The sequence below is a fragment of the Macaca mulatta genome, chromosome 9, assembly GCF_049350105.2.
Source record: "Macaca mulatta isolate MMU2019108-1 chromosome 9, T2T-MMU8v2.0, whole genome shotgun sequence".
Lineage (NCBI taxonomy): Eukaryota > Metazoa > Chordata > Mammalia > Primates > Cercopithecidae > Macaca > Macaca mulatta.
This window is the reverse complement of record NC_133414.1, coordinates 139232418-139259641: the sequence shown is the minus strand read 5'-3', so window position 1 is coordinate 139259641 and position 27224 is coordinate 139232418. Positions and strand designations below refer to the sequence as shown.

The 27224-nt window shown below is 45.5% G+C and overlaps 2 protein-coding genes across 6 annotated transcripts in view; one reads left to right on the top strand and one right to left on the bottom strand.

The window, feature by feature from the left end:
- Positions 1-27224, bottom strand: part of DOCK1 (dedicator of cytokinesis 1) — a 549533-nt gene that overhangs the window by 245369 nt on the left and 276940 nt on the right. The gene's annotated exons all lie outside the window — the stretch shown is intronic.
- INSYN2A (inhibitory synaptic factor 2A) overlaps positions 12725-27224 on the top strand; it is a 61020-nt gene continuing 46520 nt past the window's right edge. For 2 of the 3 annotated variants that reach the window (XM_028853307.2, XM_015148446.3), the window contains exon 1: positions 12725-12909. The gene's annotated coding sequence lies outside the window, so the exon portion shown is untranslated. 3 annotated transcript variants of the gene reach the window in all.

Below are 27224 nucleotides of genomic sequence, written 5' to 3'. Positions count from 1 at the left end.
GTTTTTTAAAAGAATGAAACGGGGTCTTGAAATCTTGGATTCCTGATAATATTCAAATCTTAGGCATTAAATATAATATTCAAAAGGATAACCGACTGATTATCGATTCTTATTTTAGTGAAAAACTCATGTTAAGCTAATACATAATCACTTTTCATATGGTTACAGAGAACTATTATAGAAACTTAACTATTCATCTCAATTGTTTGGAAACCATCAATACAGGAAACTAAATTACAACAGTCATCATAAGAGCTCCAGTATTAAAAGCCTACAGCAAAGATACTCCATTGGGTTGCATGAAATACTTAAATAAATCAGCGGGAGATGAAAATCCAATACTGACTGTTCAGGATTGTCTCCTCAAGTCTTCTCTCAGGGGAACGTGGTGAATAAAATTATTGGACAAAGGAGCCAAACATATACGACTGTCCATTTTAAAGCAATGACTGCATTTTGGTTCCCATAACTGGAGTATTCCCATAACTGAGAAAGCAAAATTCTTCTGCTTCACAATGACAAAGACATTCCCAGTTGTTTGTATGGAACTATTTCTTACTCAAATACTAACAGATGAATGGCCCCTTCACCATATCCCTTGCCAGAAGTAAGCCTTGATAGGATATACTGCTCTAATTCTGCCCAAATCACAGATGAGGCCGGGTGAGCCTACAATCTAGTGTATGTAAGAAGCAAAGGGGAAAAACACTGAATTCTCCCGTGATCAGTCAAACGCATCAATTCATTCTTAAAATTTGGGTCTACATATGGTATCAAAATTCTGCCCAACAACTTACGCTATAAGCCAGGGCTCAGAAAACTGCAGCCTGTGGACCAAATCTGGCCCACCTCCTGGTTTGGTAAATAAAGTTTTGTTGGAACTCAGTGGTTGCCCATTTGTTTACATATTCTCTACAGCTTCTTTCCTGCTTCACCAGCGGAGTTGGGTTTTCATGACCTTTGAAATGTTATGATGTTATGGCCTTCAAAGTCTAAAATATTTATAATGTAGCGCTTTTAGAAAAACTTTTAACACCTGCTATAAACTATTCTTTCAATCAACACTTAGATAACAAAGTCAGTTGCCTATTAAGGCAATCTCAAAATGTGAGAATTGTCCGTGTTCTCAACATGTACAAGAATACATATTCTCTTATTTTCCTGGGAAAAGAGGAAGAGTACGTCCAAATCTTCCAAAAGTGTTACTGGTACATTCAGGTACAAGTTAAACAAGGCCAAAATATGCCTATCTTTTGCTTCACTAGACGTTGAACTGTTCATCTGATATTTCTGGAGACAATACCTAATCAGCCCCCAACTTCCTGGTACAGCTTTCTACATGAGATTCCTGACTTGGTCACATTTAGGCACCACCCTGTGCTGGCTGCCTCATCTCACAATGGTGTGGATAACAGTGCCCAGTTTCACAGAGATTTTAGGAGGATTAAGGTGAGATCGGGATTTAATTCTCATAAAGCTCTAGAACTATGAGTAGTGAGAACTGGTGGGCATAAATTGAGTTGGCTCAAGTAAGACTGGAGAATGAGGGAAGGCTGTATTTTTCTTTTTCCCCCACAAAGGTTCAGTTTCTTCTTGGCAACTGAGGTCCTGTTCTCTGTGAAGTGCAGGCAGGTTTTGGAAGAGACTGCACCTCCACCGCCAAGAAGAAACTGAAAGGCATTAGAAGTAAAATACTTAATAGGCCACTAAGTCTGTTTATATTAGGAGGAGCAGGGTGATGGATATGGTAAAAATGGGAATAAACTGATTTAAATTGAAAAAGACCTTCAGACGTACTGAAAGACAGCACAGTAGTAAGTTCCAATGGAGCAGAGCTTGGAAAAATGGAGCAGGGAAGGAATCCTGCACTATTCTGTAAGACCAGCTCTTGATTTTTCATATCCTATCAACATTTCATAGTTCATAATGTTGTCGAACAACGAAAATTAAGAGACGTATGTATAAAGCAGCTAACACAATGTCTGGCTCTTTGGGAAGTACATGAGGTTCTTTATTTATTGAGCTCTGGATTCTACTCAATAAATGCCATCCAGGAGGTAGAGGGGGACTTTGGAGAACACAGAGCACCTAAGTTCTGCTCTCACAGTGCAAATCACATCAAGACTCTCTTACCCAAGGAACATGTGCAGAAATCCACAACAATTTTGTACATTGATAGTATATTAAGTAAATGCGTATTCTTATACACATGTATGTACAAGAATATATGGTAGGCCGGGCACGGTGGCTCATGCCTTTAATCCCAGCACTTTGGGAGGCCGAGGTGGGCACATCGCTTGAGGTCAGGAGTTTGAGACCAGCCTGGCCAACAAGGCAAAACCCTGTCTCTCCTAAAAATATAAAAATTAGCCGGGCGTGGTGGCGAGTGCCTGTAATCCCAGCTACTAGGGAGGCTGAGGCACTAGAATTGCTTGAGCTTGGGAGACAGAGGTTGCAGTGAGTTCAGCTTGCACCACTGCACTATACCCTGGGCAACATAGTAAGACTGTCTCAAAAAAAAAAGAAGAAGAAGAAGAATATATGATAGACGATAATGTAATAGATGATGTTCTAAAAAGTCACCTTTTAAATTATTTTGGAAAACTGAATCCCTCTAAGTGCATGGTAAACAGTGGTTATTTGAAGGTAGTGTTAATCAAAATGAGCATTTATTTGGTAAGGTTTACTTGTTGGTAAGTCATACTTGCATGTAAAGAGTTTGCTTAAAGTGTACTATACCCCTAGATGATAACTCTTTTAAAATAACTGACTCTATTCTGTATTCAAACAGAGAGATTATGCATGCTTGTCGAGAAATAAAGAATAGGGGAAGTCTATGGGAGACTGTTGCGTCTTACATGGTATATAGACATTTGTACTTTAACGGAGCTTATTTAAATTCATGGCAAACATCACCCTGTTTCAACACTTGTCATATGAATCGCAATTTAAGCTGATTTCACTTCAGTAATGTTTAAAAATGTCCTTTAAATACTAACAAAATATGTATTGTCATCGAAGAAGCAAAAGTCCAACAAGGAACTTTACACAGGCCTAATGTATGGAAGGGGAACATTTCTTCGTAAAGCCACATGCTGTTTGCTGTGGCCACCTGCCTCCATCCACTTACGCCACCAAGAGTGGGTGGTTGCCAAACACGTGTCTGAGTTCAGCTTTAATCTGCTTACCCTATTTTCTCAGTAGAGGTTCTGTAAAATACCAAATCGAATGTATCATGCAACTCGCCCACCACAACAGAGACGGAACCTGGAAATCCCAGGGCTGAGAGACCCAGAGGATCAACCAGGCAGCCAGAAGCTGCACTCCTTTATCCATGCTGGAGTCGGAAGCCGAGAAAGCTCCAGAGTGAAAATGTTCATTAACACCCACGGACCAAAAAGGAAAGAGTCAATAACGTATGAATCTGAAGGTGAAGATGTTGGTTCTCTACCATTTTCATGGTGTGAATGAATCACAAGTCTTATTTTAAGGGACTCAAAAGTATCATGAGCAATTCCATGTGACACTATTTACTCTGGGGAAGGAAAAAATCAGTACCATTAAAATAAATTTCTTCATTGTCATATTTGAGTTCAGAGAAGAAAAAAAAAATCAATAAATGTTATTTTCTATTAGAACTTAGGGGCATTCAGCTCAGATAGCCCAAGGCATGGTAATGAAAGGGTAACTTTATTGCTCATGGTCATCAAACAGAGCCAGGCCACCCACAGTCAAATGGGGAGGGTGACCGATCTGGAGGCGGGTCATAGGATAGCAAGTCACGTGCAACGATGGCTTGTCCAACAGGCCAAGAGCAGCCAGTGAGGGTATCGGCTATCATGGCCTCTCAAACCCACATTTACTTTTCTCACCTACTCAACCCTACGTGATCTTCTTCAATATTTAACAAATTCTGAAACAAATGTCTGGGATGCACACTGAAAACACAAATAAAATGAATTTAGGTTTCCTTTCAACTTTATACTGAGTAACAGATCTCTTGGACAATGCTACTTCACCTTTTGGGTGACTCAATTTCCAAATGCCCATCTCTATTTAAAAAAAAAAAAAAAAAAAAAGGTTGGGCACAGTGGCTCACGCCTGTGATCCCAGCACTTTGGGAGGCTGAGGCAAGCGGACTGCTTGAGGTCAGGAGTTCGAGACCAGCCTGGCCAACATGATGAAACCCCATCTCCACTAAAAATACAAAGATTAGCTAGGTGTGGTGGCGCACCCATGTAATCCCAGCTACTCAGCAGGCTGAGGCAGGAGAATGGCTTGAACCTGGCAGGTGAAGGCTGCAGTGAGCCAAGATCACATCACTGCACACCAGCCTGGGTGACAGAGTGAGACTCCATCTCAAAACAAAACAAAACAGATTTTCATGTTTCTTTCTTGAATCCACAGAAACAGCCAATAACACAAATGGGAAAAAGCTCTGTAGGATTTGCCTCCCTTGCTTAAATGAGATGAATATTCTGGAATCTTAAGATCCTCCGTCTCCCCTCTCAATCGAGGAAGGTCTAGGAGATCACTCAGAGGCCTCCGTCCAGGCAAGGGGAAGGTGCCAGGGAGCTGTGACTGCCGAGATACAGGGATTTGGATGATGCCAGGATCATTTGTACAACATTCTAGCCATACTGACTTTATGAACACCGAATTTTCTAAAAAGAGAAAAAAACATTAAGCAACATTTACAAGCAAAATTCCCTGCCTTTCTTTGAATCTCAAAAAAAAAAAAAAAAGAAAGAAAGAAATCAAAATTGTATAAGAAATGTCTTAAAATAAGTTTTTGATTTTTACTTTAACTTTAGTTAATGGACTAACATATGAGAACCCAGAAGTGAGGGGTGCACACACATTTAGAGTACGGCACAGCTGCAGAATGTGCCAAAGCACAAATTAGGTGAATTGGACATGGGGAGATCTGCAGCCCTACCGCAAAGTGCAATTAACGTGAAGACTGTTGAATTCTCCAAAGACTCAATAATATGAAAAAAAAATGTTTATGGAAAACATGGAATTGACCACCTCTGTGCCCTCAAAGGTCATCAAACATAACTAGAGATTTTTTTTTTTTTATTTAATTCTGTACTTTTCCCATTTGGAGCTTGGTGTTTAAGAACAAAATGCTTACTTTGGGAGGCCGAGGCAGGCGGATCACAAGGTCAGGATATCGAGACCATCCTGGCTAACACGGTGAAACCCTGTCTCTACTAAAAATACAAAAAATCAGCCGGGCGTGGTGGCGGGCGCCTGTAGTCTCAGCTACTCAGGAGGCTGAGGCAGGAGAATGGCGTGAACCTGGGAGGTGGAGCTTGCAGTGAGCCGAGATCGCCCCACTGCACTCCAGCCTGGGCTACAGAGCGAGATTCCATCTCAAAAAAAAAAAAAAAAAGAGCAAAATGCTTGCTTTCCAATGTTCAATAGCTTGCTATCACATCACCCATGAGCCATGCTACTAAATAAATACTTCTAAAGTCAGGTCGTCAATTCTTAGACCAAATTAGCAAAATAATTTATTGCACTGAGTGCATAAAATGTCAAGGGTAGGTAATTAGAATTATATGCAGTGTGTTAGTCATCTCTAAAAAAAATAAAAGCACATATCCTGTCCACTATGACTGAATCTCAGCAAATGACAGTACCAAAGAGGTGTTCAGGATAATCCAAAGGCCATGGTAATGCGATGCCATTATACATGGCACCCTAAGGGTGTGAAGTAGCCTCTTGTGGTATAGATGGGATACGTATATTGTGATGAATCATTTTAATAGCTGTTATTCAACGAAGAAAACGTGATAATATCACTGAGATTATATTGGGAAAGCTTAGAGTGCTATCGAAATGCAAAATGATTCGGGTATATTGCTGTTCCAGTGCCTGTTTTTATTTCAAAGTGTAACTAACACAGTGAGATGATGAGGGGCGGCTAATGACGACAAAAGAATGCTGGTCAAAGCTACTCTCCAGCCAGACAGGATGCAGCGTCAGCTTCCTGAGAGCCTGGCAGGAGCAGCTGGCATTTTTGGTCAGAATCTGTCCTCTGGTTGCATCAGACAGAACTGGATTTCAATCCAGGCTCCACCCCTTCCTAGCTGTGTGACCTTGGAGGATCATTTACGTTCTCTGATCCACATCTGTGGAGAGACTTTAACAATATCACACTCACGGTTATCTGGTAAGAACCAATGTATATAACCCACAATGTACCGAGTACCTGGCACCCTGGAGGTGCACAGCCGAAGTGGAGCATCATTCTCATCAAAGTCTCATATTCAGTCAGGGCTTGGGGAAGGAAAAAAGCAGAACAAAGAGGCTTCCATTTTCCTTGCATTCTCCTCTACCCCATCCCCGTTCCATGCCTGTGGAACCTGAGGTGGGGATGGAGGGCAAACAAGAAGTTCCTACACCACCCGGCTGGGAGAAGACTCCAGGTCCCCCTGCAGCGGCTCCCTAAAGAAAAGCTTTCTGTGCACCAGGGCAGAAGGCCTGGGAAGGGCAGCCAGTAGTTCCAGCACCAGTACAGAGTGCTGGTAGGCTGGAAGCTCAAGCGTGAAATCCATTCTTACCCCTCTTACCCCTTCCTGTCCTAGTTCTTTTTTTGGGGGGATTGGGTGGGTGGGGAGACAGAGGCTCGCTCTGTTGGCCAGGCTGAAATATCGTGGCATGATCTTGCTTCACTGCAACCTTCACCTCTCAGGTTCAAGTGATTCTACTGCCTCAGCCTCCCGAGTAGCTGGGATTATAGACATGCACCACTATGCCTGGCTAATTTTCCTACTTTTAGCAGAGACAAAGTTTCACCATGTTGGCCAGGCTGGTCTCGAATTCCTGAGCTCAAGCAATCTGCCCGCCTTGGCCTCCCAAAGTGCTCGGATTACAGGCATAAGCGCCTGGGCCCTTCCTGCCCTAGTTCTGATCAGAAGTGTCACTTTTTGTCGTGGGCATGGAAGCCGCTTTATGAGAAGGTGGCTTCAGCAGGCTCAATGAGACTAGTGGCCTTGCCAGCAAGGATTAAGACAAGCCCATTGAGCCACCTACCTGTGCTGAAGAGGTTGGCTCCCCAGTGATGAGAACGGGATAGTAAGAAACCCTATGGAAACCAAATAAAGGTCAACAAAATAAAGGGTTTCTGTTTCATTCCTCAGGAGTCCACCTAAAAGAAAGGAGAGACTGCAGTTGGGAGGGGAAAGCCTTGGGGTTTGCTCAGAGCCCTGAAAATGAGGGATTGTGAGGGGAGAAGGGAGAGGCAGAGTGCATGCCTACTCTTCCTTATTCCTGTACATCACTGCCTCGGTTGTACGGAGCATCAAAAAAAAAAAAAAAAAAAAAAAAAAAAACACCTAGAGCCACTTCACTCTCTTTCAAAAGGAAAACCTCCCATTTCTGTAGATAAATTAGATTCACAATGATGCATCATAGAAAGCCAGGGATGTCAACTAGTCCTCACGATGCTCAGGTTTTCCAAAACAAATGTGTATTTCAGGCCAATAAACCATCTCTAGTTTCTTAACATGAAAGGAAAAGAAGGCCAGAGGAGTGGCATGTCCCTGGAACATGAACCAGCACTTCAGAAGCAGTTCTGGTTCCCACCAGCAGGAAACACGGCTCGGCTGCCAGGACAGTGGAAGAGCCACGGGCAAGGGGCTTTAAACAAAGTGAGACTCTTAAACCAGAAATAAGCCCAGAAAGAGGAGAGTAAAGGCTCAAGCAGAATATGACAAGGGGAATGATGCAGAAAGCCTTCCTGCAGGGCTCGGCAGAAAAGAAGGCCCCACTGGGGCACCCTTGAGCATTGTGTCTGTCTTGTTCTTGAAAGGCAAGGCTAAAGTGTCCCCAAGTGATTGATTTCGACCCTACAGGTCTAAGGCGATAGGAGTTACTCTTCCCTTGCAGGCATTGAGCACTGGCTGATCTGCGACCACAGCTTCTGAACTGACAGGTGGAACCTGCCCATGACAGACTTAGGTTGGGCTCATCTAAGAGTCTCTCTGGAATATGAAGATGTCAGAGGCGTTCGAACCACAGTGACTCCATTTTGAGTGAAGACTAGGGAAATGAGGCTGAGACTTCCCGGGCTGCATTCTTAGAAAGTTAGGCATTCCTCACCTCTAGATGGTTAAGGTTAAGGGAACACAATGATGATGTTTACTAAACAGACCCAGACTTAGGAGTGTCCTAATATCCAGACATCTTGAGAACAAAGGCATTCCTAATTTTACTGTAAAAATAATAATATCCGGCACAGTGGCTCATGCCTGTAATCTTAGCACTTTGGGAGGCAGAGATGGGGGGACAGCCTGAGCTGAGGAGTTGGAGACCAGCCTGGGCAACATGGTGAAACCTCATTTCTACTAAAATACAAAAAATCAGGCAGGCAGGGTTACGGGCGCCTGTAATCCCAGCTACTCAGGAGGCTGAGGCACGAGAATTGCTTGAACATGGGAGATAGAGGTTGCAGTGAGCTGACATCACACCACTCTAGCCTGGGCAACAAAGCGAAACTCTGTCTCCAAAAACAAAAACAAAAACAGATAATACCGATTCTTGCAAAATATTGTAATTCAGAAATTTAATCCTTTATCACAAATCCTTGTAGCAGAGCAGAGCTCTCCATATATATGAGTATTGTATCTAGGCTGGACGCGTTCCTCCTCTTACTTTTGGGAATGTCCCACTCTGTCTATGGAGTAGCTGTTCTTTCACTACTTTATTCTCTTAATAAACTTGCCTTCACTTTGTACTGCAGAATCGCCCTGAATTCTTTCTTGTGTGAGATCCAAGAACCCTCTCTTGGGACCTGGATTGGGACCCGTTTCATGTAACAAAGATACGGGAAAGAAAAATTCATGTCCATGGTGAACTCTGTCGTAGCCACATCGGACAGTTGGAAGGGCAGGCGTTTCATCGGCAGCCTCCTAAAGAAGGAAGTTCTGCTGTGCAGCTAAACCGGAAGGCTCCTCTTCGGCAGCTGCTAGTTTGGAGACACTTCTCTCTTCTCCTGCCTTGCACACTGGAGAGGATACAGGTTAATCGCACTGACAGATATGCTGGATCATTGAGAGGTGAGGGTTATTGGGGAGCATTCATGTGGACACTGCAATGACACAGTGATGACGCTCAGACAAATGGGGTCACACTGAGACAGGAAACATCTCCATGAATTTCTATATATGTGGAAAACTGCATAAGCAACTAGTGTAAGAGACAGAACGAGCCAGCACCACTGAAGGTGCTGTGGTTCTGGGCAAGGAGTGTGCCTCAAAGGTAATCCCCATTCGGATATTTCCCACCATCAGTAATTTTGTCACATTCTTGGACTTCATCTAAATGGAATCATGTCATAAACACTGGGTGTCTGGCTTCCTTTGATCTGCACCTTTGTAAAAGTCCTCCACGCATGCAATCAGCAGTCAGTGCTTTTGGATTGCTGTCTAGTATTCCACTATATGAAGAACCAATAAATCTTTATCTCCTGTTGATTGGTATTTGGATTATTTCCAGTTTGGAACAGACATAGATAAACCTGTTATGAACATTCTTGAACATCTTTGACTTGTATATTCTTGACTTTTTATGTGGAAACTGAGACCTCAAACTTACTATACCATAGAGGTGGAATTCCAGCAATTCTCTGTACAACCCCTGCACAATTCCAAGAAGAAGGCAAAAGAAGAGAGACTTGGATATTTTGCTTAGTTAGCTGTCTTGAACTTTCCTTTATTTTTAGTCCTCTGCTTTTAGGAAATCCCACTTGAAAAGTTGCTATTTTCTCCTTTGCAAGTCTATCTTTTTCAACAAAAATCTTAAGCAAAATATAAAAAGCCAATACCAATTGATTCCTAAAATGAATCTTTCTATCAAGTTTCACTTTTTTTTTTTCTGAGGAAGCTGAGCATATTGACTCATTCTAGACCCTAAAAATAAGCCTACATCCCATCTATTAAAAAAAATGCAATAGGGATCCGTGGGCAGAACGATGACTGAAACTCCCTTCTCCCCAGCCAGCCCCCAGCATGATGCCTGCCTTAAACCTGGAGCATGGTGACACACACCTCACCCATGTGGAATATCTCTCCGAGTCAAAGGTATGGTGAGGCAAATTTTCATCAATATTTTGATTTGTGATGCTGAAGACATGTACTTAAGTAATATAATATGTAAATCGTTTCTTCAAAAGAAGGGATGCCAATGATTTTAATAGACTTAGCAAAACAACTGTAAGTCTACTAGACAATTGAACAACTCTAAGCAGTCTTGATCATGCTACAAAGTTCTATTATACTCTCTTCTTCATATAAGTGGATTTTCTAACCTGCCAATTACGGCTTTCCATTTTCTTCCTGGAGTTATACATCATACGAATCTCAGATAGCACTGTCCTTGGAGTTGTTTTCTTGCCAGCTCACAGTGCCACCTGTGGCTGAGCTCTGCCTTGCTGTGCATGCATTTATGTTGACCCGTTTTCACTCTTGGCCCCGGAAAACTTCAGCCTTCTGATACTATCAGCCCAATGCCCATGTTTCCTGGCAGCTTTATTTACAGTCACGTTTAAAAGACGGAAGGCAGATTTCAATTTTATGGACTGCCAATAAAGTAAGATTTACAGAAGTTCCCCAGACCGCTGGGAAAATTGCTGGAGCCCGCAGGTGCAACAGCACATCCCCAAGGGAACATGCTGGAGAGTGGCATCTTCTCCTATCTAGTTTTAAACGTCCCCAACTCCTATACATTCCCTTTCCTGGCCCCTTCCAGGCAGAAGAGGGGATTGCAGTTTCCAACTGCTCACACAGAATTAAGCATCTCTTTCCAGCCAGCTCCCAACAGCCTCCCTGGTAAGCTAGAAAATCGGGCTTGGGGGATCTGAGTTAAGAGGGACAACAAGAAGAGTGAGGTGGGCAGAGTTTGGATCCACAGGCTAAGGACTCCTGTCCTGAGCATATCTGGATCCCCAAGGCTGGCAAAATTGTATCCCAAAGGATGCTGCAGGGTAAGAGGGAAACAGACGACATTTTAGATTTTTTTTTCTTCTGGAATGCCTGGACACACTGCCCAAAGTATCCACAGACAAATAAGGTATTTCGTATAAAGCCATTTACAAAAAAAACAGACACTCTATAAGGCAGTGCTAGGCTCAGTTCAGCTCAGTGAACAAGGATGGAGTGATGGCTTGGCCAGAGGCACAGAGCTGGTGCTAGGTGCAGGGACTCAGGGATATACAGGCAAAGAGGTCTCACTGCCCACTGATGTGTCTGAAGAGGTGGGTGGGTGAAAGGACTTAGCACTTGTCCTCCCAATTTACTCTCTGTAGCCTGTCCCTTCCCTGGGGTCCACCACTTTTCTGTCCTTTCCTGAGAAATAGACTAATACATGTGGCTACTTACATTTTACTTTACGTTCTAGGAGCAAATCCAGGGGGCCAGGAGCCCTGCACTCGGCTGGCTGCTTAGTCCCTGGCCCAGGCCCCAGGGCCTACCAGGCATCAGAGGGACCCCTGGGTCTGCTGCCCTGAGCTCAGAACACCCAATACTCTTTGGTGGATGGGAAATTAAGGGTGGGGATAGCTCCTTGGCATCCTAGGTCATTTCCTCCCCAAGAGACTTCTACTCTGCCCCAAAGGAACTCAGCCTCTGCGCTCTGTGGCTTCTGCTGGTGGAGAGTGTGTGCTCTGGAGGGAGTAGGGTTCTTGGCTAGGAGTGGCAGTGGCGCTGGCTCTGGAGTGTCCCTAAATGTCAGCATGCAACATTATCAGGCAAGTCCTCCCACTTCATTCCTCAGGCCACTCATAGGACTTCCTGTCCCCTTGTAGAGGGGCTGACACCAGGCTGGAGCCTGCACTGAAGGGATCCCCGAACCCCTGCTTCTACAAGGCACCATACGCAGGTGAGGGGCCAGGCACGTACACGACCCGCACCCTTTGCGCCTGGCTTCCCAAAGCTCGGCCGTGCCATGCCGGCTGGCACAGCACACAGCCATGCAGCAGGGTCCCCAGCCACCCCTCAATCCCTGAGAGAACACACAGAGTCCCCCGGCCTCCAGCTGCTCCGGAGGCGGCTCCAGGGTAGACTCAACAAGTTCCCGGGCCATGCAGCGCCGCCTGCAGCCCAGAAACCCGGAGGACGCGCTGTGGTGGAGCCCCGCGCGCAGGCGGCAGCCGGCGGCAGCTCCTTCCACCACCTCCTCCTCCACCTCCTCTCCTCCTCCTCCTCCTTCAGCTCCCGCGGCGGTGGGAGGGGGCTCCTCCACTCCCTCCCTATCCCCCACCCCAGGCACGCGGCCCGGCCCGGCCCCGCGCCGCCCCCGCCCCACCCCCGCCCCGCGGGGCCCGGGGCTCCGCCCGCCTCGGTGCCAGCCGGGCGCACAGGCAGCAGGCGCGGGGCGCCCTCGCCTCTAGCCGCCAGGCTCCGCGGAGTAGCTGGGACCTGGAGCAGCGGCAAGGACTTCCCTCCTGCTCCCTCCCCCGCCCCGCCCCCGCCTCCTGGCCCTGGCTCTGAGATCTCGCTGAAGACAATTGCAGTAAATGAGGACATCGGAGGAGCGCGAAGCCGGGTGGCTGTGGCTGGCTCCGCCACGCCGCGAGCAAGCGAGCGCGCGGGCGTCCCCGGAGCTGGCCGAGCCGCTGTCTCCCCGCGCGCATCGCTAAGCGGGGCCAGAGGGACGCGAGCTGCGGCGCGGGGGCCCGCCGGTCCAGGAGGGCCGGGCCGGCGGCGGTGGAGGGGGCGGGCAGCAGGCGCGCAGCCGGCCAAGTCCCCGGAGCCGAGCCTTCCTCCGCGCGAGCCCGGTGAGTCTGGCCGCGGATGCCCTGCCCGAAGTGCTCCGTGCCGCGCCAGGCTTGCCAGGGTCCGCGGCGAGACATGCCCGAGCCAGGCGCTGCACCGACCTCGACTTATCTGTAAGCAGCGGAAGGTAAGCGGAGCCCCAAGTGCCCTCCTCCCGCACCCCCGCGCCCGTCGTACTTGGCCGCGGGCAGAGCACCGCTCGGACAGGCGCCCACCCCGACTCCGGCGAACGCACTCGCCCCCAAACCGGCTTGGCCGGAGACTCGGCGGCTCCCGGGGCCGGGACACCCCGGAGCAGCCGGTAGTGGACCCTGCGCGGGCGCAGGTGGGGGGCGAGGTTATGCAACTGCATCTGACGCGGCCGGGTCACCGAGGGGCGTCTGGCAACTTTGGCGACGCCAGCGAGGAGCGGGGCTGCGCCTCTGCGATGTCGGTTCCAGACAAACGCCACAGCTTCCTGAGCGCCCGACAGCCTTAGCCAGGCAGAACTGGGGGATCCGGGGGCGGCCGTCTCCCATGAACATTTCGAGGCTTTTAAGTATTTTCCAAACTAAAGCGCCCTGGAAAGTACGGCTGATTAACTTCGGGGGGGATGAGTTGGAGCAGAAGGGCCCTGACGCCAGCCGTTGAGGAGAAGCGCGAGCAGCAGTGAAGGCAGATGCCCACGTGAAATGCCAGTCTCCACCACTCCCTGGGGTTGGCACCTTCCCTGGGCTGCGGGCCGGGGTCGGTGCCCGCGGGGCTTCTGGGTGCCTGGCATCCCGAGTCAGACCAGAACAGGCGTGGGAAACCAACCAACGCTGCAGACCTAAGACAGGGCGAGCTGGCGGGCGAGGGCAGGAGGGAGGAGGGAGCTCGCGGGCAGCCCTGGGCCGGGGCAGCGCCTGGAGCCCAAAGTCAAGAGCGAGAGCCTGCATCTTGCTGGTTCATGCTCAGGGCTCCAGGCTGACGTCCCCACTGCTTGGATAAAGAGCCGCTCCCTGTGACCTCAGCATTCTACTACCCAAAAATATGCCACAGGGAGAGGGAGCCAGTGATAAGGAGATGCCAGGAGTGGGGGAGGAGAGGTGCCTCTGGAGTAAATAGGAGAGAAAATGGGTGCGTTTTGCTTATCTACAGCCCAGGGCTCCTGCCCGGACCCCTCTCCTGCTGTTGGTCTGTGCTGGGGGGCTGGATACGCTCTGGGCCCCTGCGCCAGAAGCAGCGGTGAAGGAGTTTACTTTGACCTTGTCTGCTTAGGCACTGAAATTCTGCGGAAGCATCCCGAGGTGAAACTGCAAGAGTGGGAAGGAACTTTGGGGGAGCCCTGCCTTGGCTGGGAAGCCAAGCGATCATTTCAGAAGACTACAGCTCAGGCTAGCACAGGGTAGACGTCTGTGCACTTGAACGCTTTCCCCTGAACCAGGACTTGCTAGAGGGTTACCTTTCCATATCTCGGTGGGGGGACTGTCAGGGTGACTGCGCTGGCTGGGGTCTTGATTAAAAAAATACCACTCACAAGACCCGGGCCATGCCCAGAGTAGTACATAGATGAAAATGATATAACCCTTATTAAGCTTACACTACAGCAGGTTACCGTCATTTCACCATGCAGAGGCGAAAAGTGCTGGTTTTTACTATTCCCCCACACTGTGCTGTTTCTTACATTCATATCCTGTTGAATATTACTTTCCAAAGTTCATATTTATCTTTGCAATTTTTTTGCAAGAATGATTAGCAAACATGCATGGGGGCTCAAAGGAAAAATGGAAGTCCTGCCATCTGCATGCCTCACCAGATATTAATCATTTACTATCCATGTTTACTACTTACATTAGATGGCACTGCTCCTCACGATGGTTTTATTAGAGGCGCATTTGGTGAAGGGAAAAAAAAGTCTAGCACAGCTATCACTAATTGCGTGATTTTGCATAAATTACGTTAGCCATGGAGAGTTTTGTTTTCTTCACTAAATTCATCATTTTGTTTAAAAGATTCAAAATTCAGTTTAATTCCTTTAGCTAAATGAAAGACTCTTTCTTAAAGACAGGATGTCCTTGAAAAGCTAAATATGTCTTTAAACTTACTACAGTTGCCACGACTTTGTATTTTATCATTGTGATTTTACGTAAGTCAGGCCCTTTACCCTATTAAGAAACAGAACTACTGGTTCAGAAATAGGCTAACAAGGCAAAAGCTGGGGAGCTCCACGTCTGCACAACGAGATTTCTGCAAGCTCTGCGGGAGGCTGGGTACTCTATTACTCTGTTTACTTTGGGGGCTTCTCTGTTTTGCCAGTTATTTTCCCCTGTGACAGGAAAGGGAATTTTTGTGTTTTGTTTCTCCCTCTGTAGGGAAATTTTTTTTTAATAAATCAATAAATAAGAGAAAGACTTATACGTGAAAGGCATTCATCTACAAGGAAGACTCCTACACATTGAAATAAGCAGTCCAAAAATCAAAATGATTCTCAGAAATAACAATGGATCGAAGCAGAGCGACAGGACAAACCCGTTCATGTAGACATTTGTATTCTCTTGTTTGCACCCAGCCATGGCTATCTCATTTAGAGACACAACTACTGAACTCTGGAATATGAGAAGCAGGTGACTTACGCTTCTCAGAGACTCATGATACAGAAACGGTCACAGCTACATCCCAAAGCAGCAGCTCTGTGGTCAGAAATTTACATAGGAGGGCAGTGACAGGTTCACCAGGGATTTTAATGCTTGTGAAGGATGCTGTTTAACCTGTCCATAGCACCCAAGAAGCTCAGTTGGGAAGCTGGCAAATTCTACATACCTGAGGCAAACCACTGTCATTCTGGGAACGTGAGGTCATAAAAACTCCCCAGATAAAACCAGTGTCATCGTCATTTTTAATAGTCCTTCATAAATGTGAAGCGCCACATCCCCTCCCCACCATAATTCCACTGGTTGGAGACCTACATTCCCCAACCAGAAATTAGCTGGCATGATTTATGAAGCAGATCTTCTTCTGTCTCCTCACATATTTGATTTTAATATTTCATAACATTATGGAGTGACTTCAGTATTTTAAAGCAAAATTTAATATGATTGATACTACATGACGACACTTTCATTACCATGAAACTCTCATACAGACATTGAGAGAAGTCTTTATCAAATACCGGAGCTAACCTATGATATGTATGTAGTGAAACTTCATGACTTTCAATCAGTTTATTTAACATGTACATTGTTCTTATACATTAAGGACAGAATACAGACTTGCAGGAACCAAACTACAGGGACCCTGACAGGATTGCTGTAAACAAGTTGTTTGGACAATGTCTTGTGTTAAGCACTAAGCCATGAAAGTATAGGTTTGAACCTTTGGACCATGTGTGATAATGTGTCTGTTTCAGATCCTGAAGGCACTAACTAAGGTATTTCCAGGCAACCAAGGATCTTACCTCTCACACTGAGAAAAACCATAACTTCAGAGACATTTCCTGGTTCCAAATTCAAGTCCTTTCAGAGAACCCTGTACTGTAAGTCCCAGGATATTCAGTGTGCATCTGAGTCATATGTGCTTTAAACATTATTCAAACCATCATGAATGGGTTGAGGGACTTTGAGGTGTACAAAGATGTCACCAGATGACAAATCACTATCTGAATAAATACAAAACATTCTAACTTGACGACTGTGTCTCTTTCTGCTGGGTATATATTCCCAGCTCTAACTGGGCCTGAGAGAAAATTAACTTGAATGGAGAATAGCAGATATTAGGGATAAGCAGGAATTATGATTCCAAATTATAAACCTTTTGGCTAACAACATATTTCAAAGGGATTTGGAAATAACTCTCCCCAAAGTCATTATTTGTGAATATTTATTTTATAGAGCACTGAACTGTTTATTCAAAGTATTGCACATCCATAGACATGTTCCTTTTCCCACCCTATCCTGCTATTAGGAAGTTTGAGCAAAAAAAAGAAAAGAAAGAGATTCTTGCATCTCTGCATACCGTACATTCATATGAATTATACTACTCTATCCAAAAGAATGGTAAAGAAACAAACAAACAAACAAACAAACCCAGCATATCAAAATGCTTGTTGAAGTTTATATTCTACTTAATATGGAAAATTCCAATTCAGTCCTTACTAATCTAGCTTTGGCCATGAAATGAAATGCAGTAAACTACAGCATATGAGAGACATGGGAAGGAGGCTACGGAATGCTGAAAACACTACAGGCAGCCTTGCAGATAAAAGTTGCTCTCACTCCATCTCAGTAGAGATGATCACAGCTATATCCCAAAGCAGGGGTTCCATGGACAGGCACATCCCAGAGAGAAAGAGGAGAAAGCACAGCTGATGGCATGAGGGCCTTCTGACAGCTGTTCAGTTGAGGAAGCAGCAAGGGGCTATGTCATACTCATGCCAACCTTAATGAAATTGAGTAGTCTTTGTGTTTCTAGGTCATTCCACTGGTGATGTGGGATCCCCCACCCTTGTTCTTCTCTAGGAAGGATCTTGTATTTGTCAACTGCCCTTCTTAATGTTTTTTAAAATCTCTTCTATATGTACTTAGTGGTTAGATTTTAGATAACTCTTACGACCTGCATTTTGTACAGTGAAATCTGCTTATTTTTGTAGTAAGCGATTTTACCATCCTTAAAACTGTAGCAAAGATATAAAACCTGGGATTTTTAAATGGGGCAAGCATAGGGAAGGTAGATGGATACGCGGATGGCTTTGTTCAGAGAGGACTTCTGATTTGTGGATATGCACTGAGCTGTTGCAGCAGTGGCCAAGGCAATGTGTAAGGTGTTACAAGACCAAGTGGGGGGACTCCAAGAAGCTCAAGTCCAGGAGGAGAGGAGGTGGTGGCAAGAAGTGGCAGGAGCCTAAAGACTCCCAGGAAGAATCAGGATAGGAGATTACAGGCAGAGAGTGATGCCCTGGCTGACTTCATGGGTGATGCTTGAGACTGGACTCCTGAGCCCAGCAGACATTAGTCCTGGAGCTTAAGCCAAGTGGGAGGGTGCTCAGGGCTACAGACTTGTATGGTCAGAGTGAGAAGTGACATTTGGCAAAGGTTGAGGTGCTGGGATCAGAGAGTAGAGGCACAGTTTGGAGTCAGTTTGAGGAGGAACCAGCAGAGCAGGAGGGTCCTCTGTTGATGTTTTAAACAAGAACATATATTCTCAGAAGATTAAGACGGTATAACTGGAGGTGAACCAGAAGAGAGGAGTTGGAGACCAGTTGAGAAGGTGTCACAGGTGCAAATGAGCCAGTCCCAGTAGCACTGGGAAGTAAGTTAGGGGACAGCTATGAGAAAAACCTTTTGGCAGGCAAGTCTTTGTAATGTGGCAAGATAGAAAGAAGGGACTAAAGATGCTACCCAAGGCCAGCAAGGCGGTGGGGGATTTTAATGGAAACAGAAGTCTGCGAGCCAGCAGGAACTGGGGAAAAGATAGGATTTCTATTAAATATCTGAGTGTGAATTTTCAACTGGAAATACTATTTTAAAAAACAACATTTTCATTATTTCTTACCTCCTAGAATGTCCAAGAGAAATACTTTCAAATGGGAGGAAAATGGACGAAGCGATTCACAACTCAAAACCTTAAATGACTAAGCATAGTACTGTCTATAACAGGTGCTTAGTAAATATTTAATGAGGCTACTAACACAAACCTAGTCAGTGATTTTGCTGCCCACTCAGGAAATCCTAATTGGGAAATAATTGTTTTCTTCCATTTCCAATTGTAACTTTTTGTGTAGTAGGAATTAAAGGAAACACCATGAGAAGGCAGTAAAGAGGAAGGCGACTTCCAGGGCTGAGCAGTCCTGACGTCCGGCCATGCAGTGTTTAGAAAAGAAAAAAGCACCAAAGGGTTGGGTTCTTTACCACCAAACTCAACCTTGGCAATTCCTTTGGTGAAAATTCAATTGGGTAGAAGTTGAGTTTTTAGAGAAAGAATGTCTTTGGATTTAGCGACCTAGTATTAGGGTAAAAGAAGCAAACGAGGAGAATTGAGAAAATGCATCTCACTGCAGTCAGATAAATTAATGTTCTTCTAACCCAAATGCTGACATTTTGGGTTAAAAAGAGTTTTCACCGGAACTCACCAAAAAAACTGGAGAGTTCATTGGGCCAGCATGAGAGAACGAGATGTCTGTCTCTCAGCCTTAACCTCACATCTCAATTTGACGTCGTGACTTCAACTCCATTGATCTCTGTGCCAGACCCACCAATTTCTCATTTTAAAAATCAATAAGAGTACTGCATAAAGATTATTTTTGTCTTTTTCCCTTGCGTAAATCACATTGCACAGTGTCCACTTCACCATGCACTTGAGACTCCCATAGCTTAGATAATGTGCCATGTGCAAACGTAGTGTGTGAAATTAAAGGAATGCTGAAAATATGTTTTTCACTTTCAACCCATATTTTTCATTTGACTTCTTGCCCAATGATAACTGCATTTCTCAATTAGTTACTTTTCTTGTTTTAATGGTAGTTGTTAGCTCAGTGGGTTCACTGAAGTCATTCACATCCTCATTTAATTTGTTTTGCACTTGCTATTTATATTTTAGTCTCGCTGTATAATATTTATTCTGAATATATATCTACTTTATTTATTGTGTCTATCAGATTTATCCATGTGGCAAAAACACCCAGGGTGAGGCTGAATTACAGAAGTTAGCAGGTGGCTGGACAGTGGACCCTCAGACAGAGTGCCCTGGCTCATTGACAGGGTTGGCCCCACAATGCACTGGGCAGGTCAGCTACTGAGTGAGTGGCAGAGACTGGACCCCAACTCACTCCTGGTAATTATTTAAATTACACACGGAAGCATCAGTTCTAACTCTGTATCTGAAGAGTCAGTGAGAGTGACCACTGGCAAATGCAGCTTTAAAGTATAACTCTAAGCCAACCGTACAGTTTTTAATCAGCCAGTTAAGGTTGGAACCTTCTGGCGGTGATTCTCAAGCTTGTGTCTCTTAGGTCCTGCGTCCGGTGTCATCCACATGCACAACACATCCCGAGGTGTGCTGTCTTTGTGCACATCCACCTCACCACCAGGGCCGTGTACTGAGCGCTTCCTAGGAGCCGACCTCCTAAGCCCTGACCCAGCTCACAGGGAAGTGCAGTGTGGTGGCGAGAGAAGAGGCTCCAGGCCAGGCTATCCTCCTTTGCCCTCCTCGCTCTGCCAGTAACTATCTGTGTGACCGTGGGCACGTGACTCCACTACCTGTGCCTTGGTTTCCCCATCTTTATTAAAAATAGTAATTTCTCCTTCAGAGGGTGTTTGGAGAATGAAAAGTTCAGACATACACAAAGCACAGAATGGTACCTAGCCTGTGTTGAGTGTTATACACAAGTGTTACCTTTTCTGATCTTTGCTCTCCCAGGTTAGATCACTTGCCTAGAGTTCTGGGCTATTAAGTGGAGGGGAAGTGCCAGAACTCAAAACCAAGCAGGTGGTCTCAAAGCCCCAGTTCTTAGGGACTACGGCCAGATATTAACCATGTTAGCAAACCACGGCAGCATGGGCAGACCTTGAGCACCCCCTCTCCAATGTAGAAAATCCAAAGTTATTCACTGTGCCAAGACTGTCAATGTACGAACGACTGGTCTCAAACCCCAGATCCACGGCTAAAAAGAGCTGCCCCAAGCCATTGAATTCCTAGAAGGGAACAGAATTCTAAATGTTTTGCATCTCCAATCAGAAATATTTAAAAATAAAAAGTGTGAATATGCCCTATTCCTACTATGGGTCTGCTCTGTTACAATTTACTTGGAATTTGCCATCCCATAATTAATGGATGTTGTGAAAGACCTGGATTTTCAACCATGACAATGACTGGCCACTAGCTACCTCCTCTGTGGAATATGAATCCACCTTGTCTGTCGGTGCACAGCACAGCCCAGCCAGGCCAAGGCACAGACACTCTGTGAGCCTGTGTGGGATCTGCTAGTGATCATCTCAACACCTGGCTGATGTCTAGGTTTATTCCAGAGAAAAATGGAAGGGGCCCGTCTTCCCTGCTCCCTTGTGACATTCACTCATTCATTAAGCCCTTCATTCAATCAATATTTCTGGGTACTTTTTATATACCACAAGCTTCTCTAAGCTTTGGGGATACAGCAGGAAATAGAAGACAACAAGGGATGAAAAAGATAAAGGAAGAAGGCCAGTAGTTCTTTATCATGGGGACATTATTAAAATTATGTGAGGTGTTTAAAACAAAAAGTGGTACCCAGTCTCCATCCTCCAGAAGTACTGATTTGCCTGGACTGGGGTAGAGACCAATATGCTTTTTCCTTCTTTCTTCTCCTTGTTTTGAATGGATTAACTTCCTGGCCTCCAAGTGTGGCCTTTGAGGGTGCCAGGCTGAGGGAATAGAGCCCTTAAGGAAAAATGTGTGTTTACCTCCTTCCTGTGGGAGGACAGCCACCCCCTGGATTTTCTTCTATGTGGCAGGAAATGCTCTCTTTAAAAATTCACACACAAAAACAAAAACCAAAAAAACTTACAAAAGGTTCCATTTCATCCACACCTATGCTCTCCTCCAAAGCTTCAAGAAGGCCGAAGCATACAGGGGTCATGTGAGGTTTTGGAAAGATTTATGTTTTCCTTTTTAAGATCTTTTTAGCGTGCTCAATCCACAGAGAATCACTTCATAGATCATCAGTACTGCTTACTCACTACAAAGCTACCTTCTATTCATGAACTACACAGGCTTTTGCTACTGTTCTCTCTTTTCCACAAGCCTTGTAAAGTAGCAGGGCAACTGTTCCAAGGAGGTGCTGGAGAGATAAAAAGATAGAGGCAAACGTAGGAATATTTGCTGAAAATGGGACTCTTCATTGAGTTTAACACTTAATGTGTTATGTGTTGGGTGCTTCATAGAACAGGAAACCATACTATGTCCTGCTTCAGGTGCCTGCCCGAGCCTGCACTCTTGTTTTGCCCCAGGGTGAATTGTCACATTCCCTTCTGGACAGGAGATGGGGTTGCTGCAACTGGCCCTTTAAGAGCAGCCAAAACGATGGGAGTTGTGGCTGAAGGCCATCAGAACTCTATGAGCCTGATTCAAGGGAACAGCCCACAGATGTCCCACAGCTGACCTGGACTGATGTTCCAGCACACATCCCCTTCCCTTCCTGTGTCTGTGTGTGCATTTCTCTCGACTCACCATTCCCCTAACATCCTTTCTCTCTTTATACACCCCCATTTCCCTTCTCCTGCCTCTCCATGTTCATCTCAATGGACAACAGCAGTGTGGCACGAGATTCCTAAGTACTGCTCTTCCTCATTTAGTATAATTTCATATTCACTGTTCTCAATTCAAATAACAGGCAAATGAAAGCTGTTTCATTCATATGTTTATGCCCCCCTGATACAGTTTGGCTCTCTGTCCCCACCCAAATCTTACCTCAAATTGTAATCTCCATAATCCCCGTGTGTCAAGGGCGGAACTAGGGAGAGGTAATTGGATCGGGGGGCAGTTTCTCCCATGCTGCTATCATGATCGTGAGTGAAATCTCAGGAGATCTGATGGTTGTCTAAGTGTCTGGCATTTCCCCTGCTTGCGCTCATTCAGTCCTGCCACCTTGTGAAGAAGGTGCCTGCTTCTCCTTTGCCTTCCACCATGATTTTAAGTTTCTTGAGGCCTCCCCAGCAATGCAGAACGGAGAGTCCATTAAACACCTGTCCTTTATAAATAACCCAGTCTCAGGCATTTCTTCATAGCAGTGTGAGAACGGACTAATACACCCTTGGAAGTGACTAGACCCACGGGTATGCCCCAGACCCTCTATTGTTTTTTTCCCTCTGAAAGCCAGTGATTCATCCTCTAGAGCAGATTAGACAACTGAGGTCAGGAAAGGTACCATGCTCTGAAATGGTATTCCAAGCTGCTGAGATTTTTTAATTAAACTCTGAATTTATTTTGCTACTACCATATCTTGGAAGAAAGTTGAGTACTATAAGAACAAAGCTTCTGATAATTCCTAGCAAGTCACATTTTCTACAACAGTATGGGACCCCAATATACTGCATGATTAAATATAGAACCTGTACAATTTCTGTGCCATCCACTCATTTCTGTGAGTGTGTGTGCCATCTCCTTCTCTCCCCTCAGCACAGAAAACATTTGTACAACAACCACGCAAGATAGTTATGCCAAAGTTCAGAAGATAAAAATCTCTGGGTATGGTTTTACCTCAACGAATAAAACTCTATCCCTTCTCCTTTCCACTTCTCTAATTCCTACTCAGGTTTCATTATACAGCCATGTTCTACCTAATCTGAGGATCCAAATAATGTAGAAAGACTCCTTGGAAGCCACTAATATTGTACACTCATCCTAAGTCTTGTTGCCATATCTCAGCTAAGACCCCAGCTCTAAGGATACCGTGATGTACAGTGTTAAGATTCTCTTGCTGGAGTGCAGTGGCACAATCTCGGCTCACTGCAACCTCCGACTCCCTGGTTCAAGCAATTCTCCTGCCTCAGCCTCCCAGGTAGCTGGGATTACAGGCATGCACCACCACGCCCAGCTAATTTTTGTATTTCTAGTAGAGACGGGCTTCGCCATGTTGGCCAGGATGGTCTCCATCTCCTGACCTTGTGATCCGCCCGCCTCAGCCTCCCATAGTGCTGGGATTACAGGCATGAGCCACCGCGCCTGGCCAGTGTTAAGATTCTTAAACCAGTAAGTAAGGACGGATGACTGAGCATAGGAGAAAGACGGTGCTTAGAGGGACCTACTCCACAGAACACTTACATTTGTGTTAAGCAGAGAAAACTGACACACAGCAAAGCAAAGTGAGCATCCTTCAGGCCTGCTCTTGTACATCTCTCAGGTGGAGCTTACCCTGACTCCCCAGGGAGCACTCTCAGTACCTCCCTCCTCTTACATGGTCCTGCACACAGGGGACTGGGGTCAGCCATCGATGTGTCTCTCCGCTGCTGGACTAGACACTGCCCAAGAACATGCCTTGTTTTTTCCTGTGTGCCCAGCATCTAGTATGGTGCCTGGGTCACCCTGGGCATGCAGGCACTGTTCAGTGAGTAAATGAAGGTGACAGATAAGGACTGGAGAAGGCATAGAAGACAAGACTAGATCTAGACCAACAAACACAGACTATCCATGAGGAAGGAGGACCAGGGCACGGTCCTGGAAAGTGAACCAGCGGAAGTGAAGACACAAAGTCGAGACTGACCATGGTGTGTTCAGGAGACAGTGCAGGAAATGGCTTAATGGAAGTCAGCAGATGGAGCATTTTTGAGCAGCCAGGAGAAATCTAGAAAGATGAGCAGGTAGGAAAAAGTATAGATGATCTTATAATAAAAGGCTCTTTGGAAGTGCTACCAACTGGGATGTATCCAGGTATATGCAGAGAAAAGTGATGTGCACTTGGAGCCAAGACTAGCAGGACCTGCAGGATGGGGGACGGGGGTGGGGTATGGGGGATGGAGAGCTGAGGGCAGGAGAGTTAAGAAGGCCAAGATCAGGGTGGGAACAGTGTGGAACTAAAGGGAAGAAATCAATAGGAGAAGGAACAGGAAGGAAAAACAAAATGAACAGGGCATGGTGACGACTGATATGGGGGGATTAGACTGGGGAATGAATTAAGCAAGCCATTGGCAGCACTTGTTGGAAGCCTTCAGTATAAAAATACTGAAAGACTCTACTAAGTTGGAGATGGGTCTTGTGACCCCAATGCAAAGCAAGTCCAGTCCTGCCTTTAACATGGGGTGTCTTCTTTTGCTCCAAGCTCAGCTGGGGTAAGCACAGTAGCTGTGTTGCTGGGTTGAGTCCAGGCCACCCTTGGGTCTCAGGCATTACATCGTGTTAGACTGCCTCCCAAGAAAGACCACTGAGTCCTCCTCCTCCAGACTACCAGAGACACTGCCAAGTTTTTCATGCACAAAGAGAGAAACCTTTGAAGACATTAGATGAAACTTTGTGAGGGAAGGATATGGTTTCATGTTTTTAAAATGTAGCTACTTATTATCATGCACAGAGAAGACAGAGGTTCACAACAGCTGCTGGTCAAGGAAAACATTAAACAACCAACTCACCTGGCAGAGTAACACCAGGATTGATAAGAGGTAGATTTTATTTTTAAGGAATAAAATATACAGTGTAAAGTAGACAATATATAGACCTTTTGTTTATTTTCTCTTCTCTTCACCGTCCCCCCAACAAAAATGACATCTTGTGTTATGAATGCTAAAACTTCGCTCTGTGCACACTTGCAACAAATAGCTCATTCAAACCAAGACAGTCTTTTCAGACTACGCCATGGACTGCAAACTGTATGAGGGCCATTAAGATTACAAGCACTAACTCTTTCTGCAGACTTCAGTTAGGATTGTGTACACGGACCCCAAGGGCAGGTTATTTTCTCTACATTTGGCTATCAGCTTAGGAATGGAAGCCAATTACAAGAAATGCTCAAGTCTCCTTTTCTTCCTGGCACAGCTACCTCTGCAGTGAACCGAAGACCATGCAAAGCTTAGGATTTGGCCAAACCAAGGAAACATCGTGGTCTTTTCACACTACGATGATAATATAAGGGGGATCCATTCTGATGGTTGAGTTGATAGGCATTCCCATGGCCTTGCCGGAAAGACGGATTGCATCTTCAGCTCTAAATGACTTCCATTGTCATGAACGCTACCTCCAAGCAGATATCCTGCCCTGAGTGTTCCGATGGGGTATCCTCAAATAAGACTGGGAAGTGGCAGGGAAAACAGACTCCTTTGATATAAGTCATTTTGGGGGGGGAAAAAAATCAATGTCCTAGTTTTAGTTTCAGATAAATCCTGAATCAAATCATGCTGTTTAATAAAACAAAAATATAGATTCAGCATAATCAGGAAGGCAACGCACTCCCCAAGTACATTCTAGTATGTATCCTTTTGTTTTCATGCGAGTGAGATTCCCATTAAGTCTAAAAAAGGGAGACCACCTCTTCTGTGTCCTGCCAACTCCCGCCTCTGATGGGTCCCAAACTATCAGCTGATTGTTGCTTCATCACTAGGAAGCCTCCGGGGTCAGTGGGACACTTGCTATCGTACCTAAATGTACGCATGAGCTATGTTCAAAGCACAGCCCTCCTGTCTCACACTCTGTCACTGTCATGATGATGGGAAAGGGGGAGGCAGGGAAATTAGTTCCTTTTACCAATCTCACAGGCGATTTTGGTGAATTGTTGGAACCAACTCTACTGAACTCCTTTTGGCCATTATTAGCTGGCATAGCTAACTGCTGCAAATAAAATTTTTTTTTTTTTACATTGACATAATGTCTCATTTCAACAAGGCATATTTTCCAGTTGATTTTCACCAACATCATAAAATTTTGGTAATTCATTTCTGCTAATGTAGATTCCATTTAGACAGGATGAGCAAAGGTTAACATCAGCATAAGCTGAAAATCAAAGAACTGGGTAGTGAAACATAAATGAAAAGTCTGGACCATTTAAGAGGGCCATTCTCTGGATCTTTTAAAACATGAGCACCAAACCCCAAGCATCCATGCTTCCCCTCCTTTGTTCTCACTGCCTTGAAGCAGGCCAGTGTGAGCCTGTGTGGTTTACATTATGTGGCTGAAGCAACAGACCATAGGTTTTTTTGTTGGTTGAGTGTGTTTTCTAAAATCACAGATATGCATGAGTGGGGGACTGCACCTAATATAGGTTTTCTTCTGCCTCGATGCCTACATTTAAGCTCCATGAGTCCCCCTTTTCCCTTCTTTGGACTGGGTGGTCATCGGTTCTTAATAACAGAGGTTTCACTGCAATATTCTACACATCAAGGGAACGGGGCATCCATCTCCGTGTTTCCTCCAAGGAGCCACAGTTCTGCAAGAAAACAGTGCCTCCCACATTGCTCAGTCACACAAGGGTGTCTGAATTCATCTAGTCACCCCTTTTCGGTCCTTCTCATCAGTGACCTCTGAAGAAGACAACAAATATAGGGAAAAAGTAACATTTCACTATATAAAGAAAATTAAACCAGATAATGAATCTAAGACACAGTCCGCCATCTACGGCAGCTGGCTTTGTCCCCAAGGAAAGGAGGATTTCCAGTTCTGAAGACTCAATTGGCGCCTATGAAACAGGTCTCTAAGCTAACTATTTCATAACACGAGTGACTTCATTTAGTGCGCGAGGTTCTGTTTCACCTCCCCTTCCCACTGGGAAGCCGGTGGTGAAGAATGGGATTTCATTTTCACCACTGTCCCATTCTGAGTAGCCTCATGTTCAGGCGCCCCCTCAGCATATGGAAGAAAATGCTGATCCAGTTCATCTTGAATCCCAGCCAGCATCTTTGACTCCAAGGTGTCTGAACAGTGAGAAAGCCACTAGGAAACCCTATAATTTCATACAGTCCCTTGCGGCACTCATCAGACTGCTTGCCTAGCTATCTTGCTATATGCGGGGACTGCTGGGCCCTGGGAGGT